This window comes from Echinops telfairi, unplaced genomic scaffold, assembly GCF_000313985.2.
Source record: "Echinops telfairi isolate 266 unplaced genomic scaffold, ASM31398v2 ScPeMD7_9;HRSCAF=40, whole genome shotgun sequence".
Taxonomy (NCBI): domain Eukaryota; kingdom Metazoa; phylum Chordata; class Mammalia; order Afrosoricida; family Tenrecidae; genus Echinops; species Echinops telfairi.
Window position 1 is genome coordinate 20,789,104 of NW_022103906.1, and position 7,725 is coordinate 20,796,828.

Genomic DNA, 7,725 nt, shown 5'->3' on the forward strand with positions numbered 1-7,725 from the left:
TTAAGGGAGTAGAAAGCCTCATCTTTTTGCCATCAAAAGCTGATAGTTTCGAACTGCTGACCTTGTGTTTATTAGCCCAATGTGCAATCCACTATACCACCAGGGCTCCTATTGCAACATGAGATTTCAGGATTTTTGCAGTTCTTTCAGCTTGAGAAATATGTGTGTGTAAGCACACACACACACATTGTATATAAATATTTAGAGAGAGGAGGGAGAACATATGTGTATACTCATGCTATGTATTTAAATGTTTATGATTTTATGAGCTCTTTTTACATTTTCAAGGCTGTTTTCTATTTTATGATATTAATTTACTGGAACTTACATTGTCTCTGTGAATGATCTCTTTTGTCCATTGTTTGTGTGTATTCTATGCCTTTTATATGTAAGTAATGGATTTGATCTTTATTGGGCTTTAAGCTAAGGCTTAACTGAATTTTCTTATTAGCTGAATGTCTCACTGTTCCCCTTTACCAACCTTATCCAAAGCCTGTGTCAAATGAAAGCCAAGAAAAGGCAGTGAATCTCATTACTCTAAGGCTTAAAGAGAGTGGTTTGTTTATGGTTTGATCTATACCGATTGTCCCCTGGTCCACGCTAAATGGTTATTGGTATAAGTTTGGGCTCACCCTCTCCCAGATAGGCTGGGTTTAAACTTCATGCAGTGAGAGCTGCACTGCCCAGGCAGCCCCTCACTTTGCTTTGCCAGCACTATTTCTTGCAGAAAATCTTTGACATTTTATGCATATGCTAGATTTTTGGCATAGGTATAGATTTGGATATCTTTTTCCATTGTTTATCATATTAATGGCATCTGAGAGCAAGGGAGAGTTAGATATGTAGGTTCAGTTTTCACTTTTCACTAGAAATCTTTAATATAAGTTCTTTTTGCTTACGTTAGTCAGTGTGATGAATCAGTGTATCTTACTATTTAAGAGTCAAAAGAGAGGAAATTAAAATACTTAGGCAAATATGTTTGTTTCTGCATGCCCCTTTTGCTTTTGTCTCATCTATTTTCTATTGCATCTCTGAGTAATGTTCTGCTATATTTAATGAGCATGATGCTCAAGGAATAGATGAGAAATTCATGTTTCTTCCTCCAGTCTGGTTTAATATTTACATGAGACACGTAACTTTGGTAGGTTCTATTTCCTTCTAGTGCGACTGTAAATTCCAGGTTGCCTGTGCTAGATGCATTTGCTATTCTGATTCTTTTATCTAATTTTAAAATAAAACTCAGTCATTTGTTTTCACAAACTGGTAAAAGGAGTTTTCATATCTAAAGTTAGAAATATTTTCTGTAATATAGAAGTACCAACTTGCAGGGGTTTAATTAACTAAATGTGTTGCTTGCCTTCAAAGAGATTTCCAACACTCTTTCTACTTATATGTAACCTTTGCAATGATTGGTGACAAAAGCACCAGTATCTCACTAATCAACCTTCAATTTCGGGAGCTAATGGTCATAGACCAAGGACACTTAAGAAGCCAAATCTCTGTTGTGTAAACATTGGTAATAGGCCATTGTGTTAGTCCAGGTGGACTAGAGAAGCAAATCCAGGGACACTCATATATGTGTAAGAGAGAGCTTTATATCAAAGAGCAAGTATATATTAAGAAAACATTCAAGCCAAGTCCAGATCAAGTCCTTAAATCTGATATTAGCCCATATTTCTGATACTAGTCTATAAATTTCCTTTCAGACTCACACAACACATGCAATAATGTCAAATGCGGGAGGATCGCAGTCCAATGGGTGGAAAGTCTTATGGATCCAGTGGTGGTGGAAGTATCTCAGGGCTGGTGTGGGTCTCCACGTGGCTCCTCCAGCTCTCTGAGTGTGGCCCCTCAACAGGAAGGTGAAGCGGAGAGAGAGTGTGGCCCACCTCAAGGGAGAAAAAGAGGAATTTTCCAAAATCCTCACAAGGCCAGGCCCACAAAGAGGCATCATCAGGCTGTGACCTGAATAACAGTCTAGACTCCACCCCTACACTTATTTATCAAGTTGACATGAAATTATGTTACTATCACAGGCATGAAGATTTAGAGTGGCTGGTTGTTATAAGTTACTAGGATTGGGGGTGGGCTAGGGTAGCAAATTTCCCTTCCTGTGAGATGTTGCTGCGACTGTCTGCCCTTAAGTCAGCTCCCACCCATACTGACCCCATGCTTAACAGCAGAACAGAACACTTCCTGGTCCTGCAACCTCACCAACCTCACAACTGTTCCTATGCTGGAGCCCCTTGCTGCGGCCACTGTATCACTCAGTTTTGTTGAGGGCCTTCCTCTTTTAAAGCCCCTTGGCTTTACCAACGTAATGTCTTTCTCCAGGGACTGATCTCTTCTGAAAACATGTGACATACTAGCTATCAAGTCTGGGAGACACAGAGATTGAGGAAGCTTAGGCATGCTTAGCAGTTATACTGTATAATTGTACACTATGTAACTGTCTCACTGTTATACTGTTACAAAGTTATATTATATAACTATACTGAAAAACTGTTACTCTGTAGAACTACATACTTGCTTTATACTATTATGGCAATTGTACTGCACAGCTGCTACACTATCATACTGTTGCAGCGTTATGTTATATAACAATATACTGCAAAACCATTGCGTTGTATAGTTGTCATATGGCTATAATTGTTATACTGTATGTTTAAACTATATCACTTTATATTTGGTGTTTTGTTATAATTGATGTTCTATATAAATGTTACACTGCTATAACTGTTTTATTGTATAACTGCATACTATATAAATATTATGCTGTTCTTGTTTATAACTATTATAATGTACAATTGTATGCTGCATCACTGTTCTATTGTAAGATTATAGAACTAATATTTTTATAATTGTTATAACTATTGTAACTGCTATACTTTGCACTTTATAAGTATTACCCTGTTATACTGTATAACTGTGTTTTACAACACTATCACTGTATAATTTTATATTGTATAACTATGTAACTATCCAACTGTTATAGTTGTTATACTGTATAACTATAACTGTTATCCTATTAAAACAATTACACTGTAAATTGTCATACTATTATAATTGTTAAACTATAAACCTGCATATTGCATAACTGCTACACTGTTATAACAATTATGTTGAACTGTATACTACATATCATACTGGTTTAATCCACTGTATGCTGAATAGTGGTATAACTGTTATATACTGTTATACTTGTTATATTGTTCAAATTACTATACATACAACATTTATAATATTTAAATGCATATCATATACAGTTATTTAGTTATCTTGTTATCCCTTGTGAGCAAGATACTCCATCTTCTCATCGATTTCAGGTCACATTCTAGACTCAGTTAAGAATTTCTTCTCTTTTATCACAAATATATACATAAGGCCTCCATGACAAGAGTCTTCTGGGCTTATATGTTTGCCTGCTGCTCTGTGTTGAGCTGCGGATCCTCTGGGATGTTTTCTGCTACATTAGCAACTGGGCCTCCATTCTGAATATTTTATACATTCTGTGCATGCTTGGCAGAATAAGGGCTTTTACCAGTGATGAATTCATAGTACACACACTGGAAGCTTTCCCAAACTGTTTACTTCAATACCATCATTTCCAATTAGCTCTTAAAATGGAAATTTAAATGAAAGCCACAAACAAACATGCCCTTGAATCAGCTCCTACATGGAGATGGGCCTAAAGGGGTCCAGCATGATAACGAAGGCGATGTTGGAGATGAAATAAAAGTGGGAAGATCACAAAGGTCCTTTGAGCTTTTTCTATCACAGCTTTGCAACAGTCTGCACTTCTAAAGGGAATGCAGAAGGCAATGTTCTCAGAAGGCAATGTACAATTAGGAAAAACATGGCACATGAGTTGCATAGAATCAGTCAATGCCTATTTATTGACGCAATTACTATCTACACAAAATTGTGCCACACTTGGGAGATGTTCAGCACCTTTTGCCATGCAGATATTGTATTTATTTTATATACATTTTATCTTTAAATTTGACTCTGATCCTCAAGTTAGGAATTTTAGAGATGAAGATTTTTGCAGCCATGTTACAATCTCTTCAGTTTGAACTTTAGCTCACAGAAGAATATGGGTGTAGCAATTATTGAGGGGGATTCTCTGGAGCTTTTCCAGGAGGTTGTGCCCTCAGTTGCTAACTGAAAGGTTGGGCATTCACGTCTACCCAGAGGCAGCAGGGGAAGATCTGGTGATCTCTTGAGAAGGAAAAAAAAGCATCAATTGGAAACCCCAGCGAGCACAGTTCTACTTTGGTTCACTTGGGCGAGCACCTGAGAGAGCTCGGAGGGACATCTAGAGGCAATTTCCTGCACGGATTCATGTCTTGCTTTTCGTTTCTTCTTCAGCCCCGGAATGTGGATGTGTGAGAAGGTGAGCAGCTTCATTTCCAAGGCCCCCCAGCATGCGTCACTACGAAGGAGCTGACTTCGTTTTAGGAGAGAATCAGAAACAGAGATTCTCCGTGTTTAGGGAAATATAAGCCTGGCTGCTTGGGAATTTTGAAAGGGCTGAGCTTGTTTTAGAGTAAAATCTTAGGGAAAAAGGAAGAAACAAAACAGAACAAAACACCTCGCCCTACTGAACTCTATTCTGGCAGGTAACTGGATTATTTATAGATATCTCCCACATCACAGTATCTCGCTTTAAATCTTATCTTTGTGAAGATTCTGATGATGGAAAAGCATATATGGTACACACAAATAAAAGATATTCATGCTATATAATATATTAAATATATTTTAACCTTATTTTACATGTGATGAATCAGAGACTCTAAGACATGATACAATTTAACGGAGGGCACACATCTATATGCTCATTGCATTTCAGTAAAGATTTTTATGACATTCCAGCCAAGGCAGGATTTATGGCTCTTTCCTCTCTGCCAGTACAGCATTCTAAGTAAATCTTTATAATAGCATTTATTGCCCTGTATAATCATATTAATTTCCATGACTCTTTCTGAGGGTAAATCTATGCTTTCTCGGTATTGTCATTACCCAGAAATGCCTGATATACGTCAGTATTCAGGAACTATTTGTTGAATTTGCTGAGGAATAGAACTTTGTGAAAACCGAAGAGCAACCTGCTTTACGGATTTGATGAGTCTAAACTGAATCTAAACTGTAGCTTGTACAGTCAAGTACTATGCCAGATCCTGCACTTGCCTTTGTGAATTCCCTTGGTCAATCAGCTCAGGGCAGAACTAGGCTCCACTTTAAAACTAGACAACAAGACCTTTTCAACGAACATACTGTTATCCTTCCACTTGGTTTGGAAAGGCAGACAAAGGGCTTAAGGAATCAGCTTTACAGGCATAAGAGGAAAGGGACTGGTGAGGAGTAGGGACCTCCAAAAAGCTAAGGGCTGCCTGGTGTGTGTTCATCCATCAGAGTTAATTTTATTACCAATTCTCAATCTCAGTGACTGCTCGAAATGCTAAGCTTTAGTTGAAATGCTCATGCACTTTCATTGAATATCTTACTTCAGTAGTCATTTAGTGTTTTAAAATATTCTGGGTATCTTCAAAGCTTCCTGCCTGAATCAGGAAGCAGCATCCAGTCCCACCACAGGAGAGCTATTAGAAAACAAGAGGATGAAAAGACTGCTATTTGAAACCTACTCCTTCGGCAGGCCAGCCAGCATCACTGCAGTGTTGAGGTTAATAGAGGGACCACTGGAGATGAATGTTTCTACTTTTTCTTGTGGGTCTGTCACTAATTAGCAGTAGGATCTGAAAGCATTTTAAGTTCTCCATGCCACAATGCTCATGTTGATTAAATCTTCACATTAAGAGAATTTCCCCTAAGATCTGTTAAAATAATTCAAGAAAATAAGGCAGTTTGAATTCATACACCTGTCTCATAAGATTTACTTTATTTGGGGTTATAATTATTATCATTAAATTTTTTTTAAATTCTAAAGGAAGGATGTTGAATTAACTTCAGAGAAAATACAAATTGGTCCATACAAAAGATAGTCTAAAATATTTCACCGAGATTGATAATTCTATACCCTACGTCATACATTGACTCCACATTCTTCTTTATATTTTATTGGCAATACTTCATATATCATATGATTAAATTTTTCAATTATATTAAGATTTCTGCATTATCACCATAATCAATTTCAGAATATTTTCTTCTGCCCATCCTTGTTAGATCCCTCAAAGCCCCACCCTACTATGCCCCCAGGCAATTTCAGTCCAGTTACTGTCTATATAGATCCACCCATCCTGGCTTCCAATAGAGCAAATCATACATGATATAAGCATGAAGTGAAAACTCAATTAATCATTCAATCAAATAAGCAAACAATGATGATCAGACAAAACATAGAAAAGCCTCATTCCAAAAGAAAATACATGATATTAAAAACTGAAATACCTTTAAAATGGGTCAAAAGGGAATCAAGTGATAAGGTATTACACTTTACCATAACAATAAATCTATCCGTACTGCATAGTTTAAAAACAAGAAAGGTGTCCATCAGGGTTGTAGCCTCTCACCATAATTATTCAAACAGTCTGCTAAACAAATAATCAGAGAAGCTGGCTTATATGAAGAAGGGTATGACTCCAGGAGTGGAGGCAGGCTTAATTAACAACCTGTGATATGCCAAAGATACATTCTTGCTTGCAGAGTAGAGGACTTTAAGCACATGCTGATGAAGATTGAGGATCACAGCATTCAGTATGGATCACAACTCAATGTAAAGAAGACCCACATCCTCGCAACTGAACCAATAGGTAACTTCATGAAAATTATGAAGCTGTCAAGGACTTCATCTTGCTTGGCTTCCCAAACCAATGCTCATGATAGCAGTAGTCAACAGATCAAATGACACATTGCACTGAGTAAATGTGCTGCACAAGGCCTCTTTAAAATATTGAAAAACAAGGATGTTACTTTGAGGACTAAGGTGTGTCTGACCAAGCCACGGCATCTTCAATGACCCCATATGCATGTGAAAATTGGACCTGCAATAGGGAAGACCAAAGAAGACGCAATGCATGTGAAAAATGGCATTGCCATAGAATGTGAAAGTACTATGAACTGCTAGAAGAACAAACCCATCTGTCTTGGGAAAAGTACAGCCAACATGCTCCTTACGGGTAAGCATGCTGAACAGTTATCTCATTTAATTTAGATGCATTGTGCGGAGAGACCATCCTTGGAGGAGGACTGGTAAAGTAGAGGGACAGTGAACACAGGAAGACCCTTATCACGATGAATTGACACCAGGCTGCATCAATGGGATCAAACATAGGGATTGTTGTGAGTATGATACAGGGCTGGCAGTGTTTTGTTGTGTTGTCATGGGATCACTCTGAATCAGGACCAATTGGAAGGACAAACAACAACATGCAGAAGTCTAAGGCACATGTATTTCACATGCTCAATTCTGAACTGTTGGTTCACATCAGTTCAGATCAAACCTGTTCTTTTCCAAGTCTCCCAATGTTAGCAGTGGTAGCTTGTTCAACCAGTTGCTCAAACACAGTTTTTATCTTTGTCTTGGTAACTCTCTTTCTCTCACATCCCACATCCAATCAATCGCCACCATTCTTATTTGAACTCCTGAGACAGCCACCTCATTCCTCTTGGCTGTTTTCGTCCTTTACTGAAGGAACCCTGATGGTGTAGTGGTTAAGAGTTGGGCTGTGCGCTCCCACTATCATGATCCGAATTCTACCT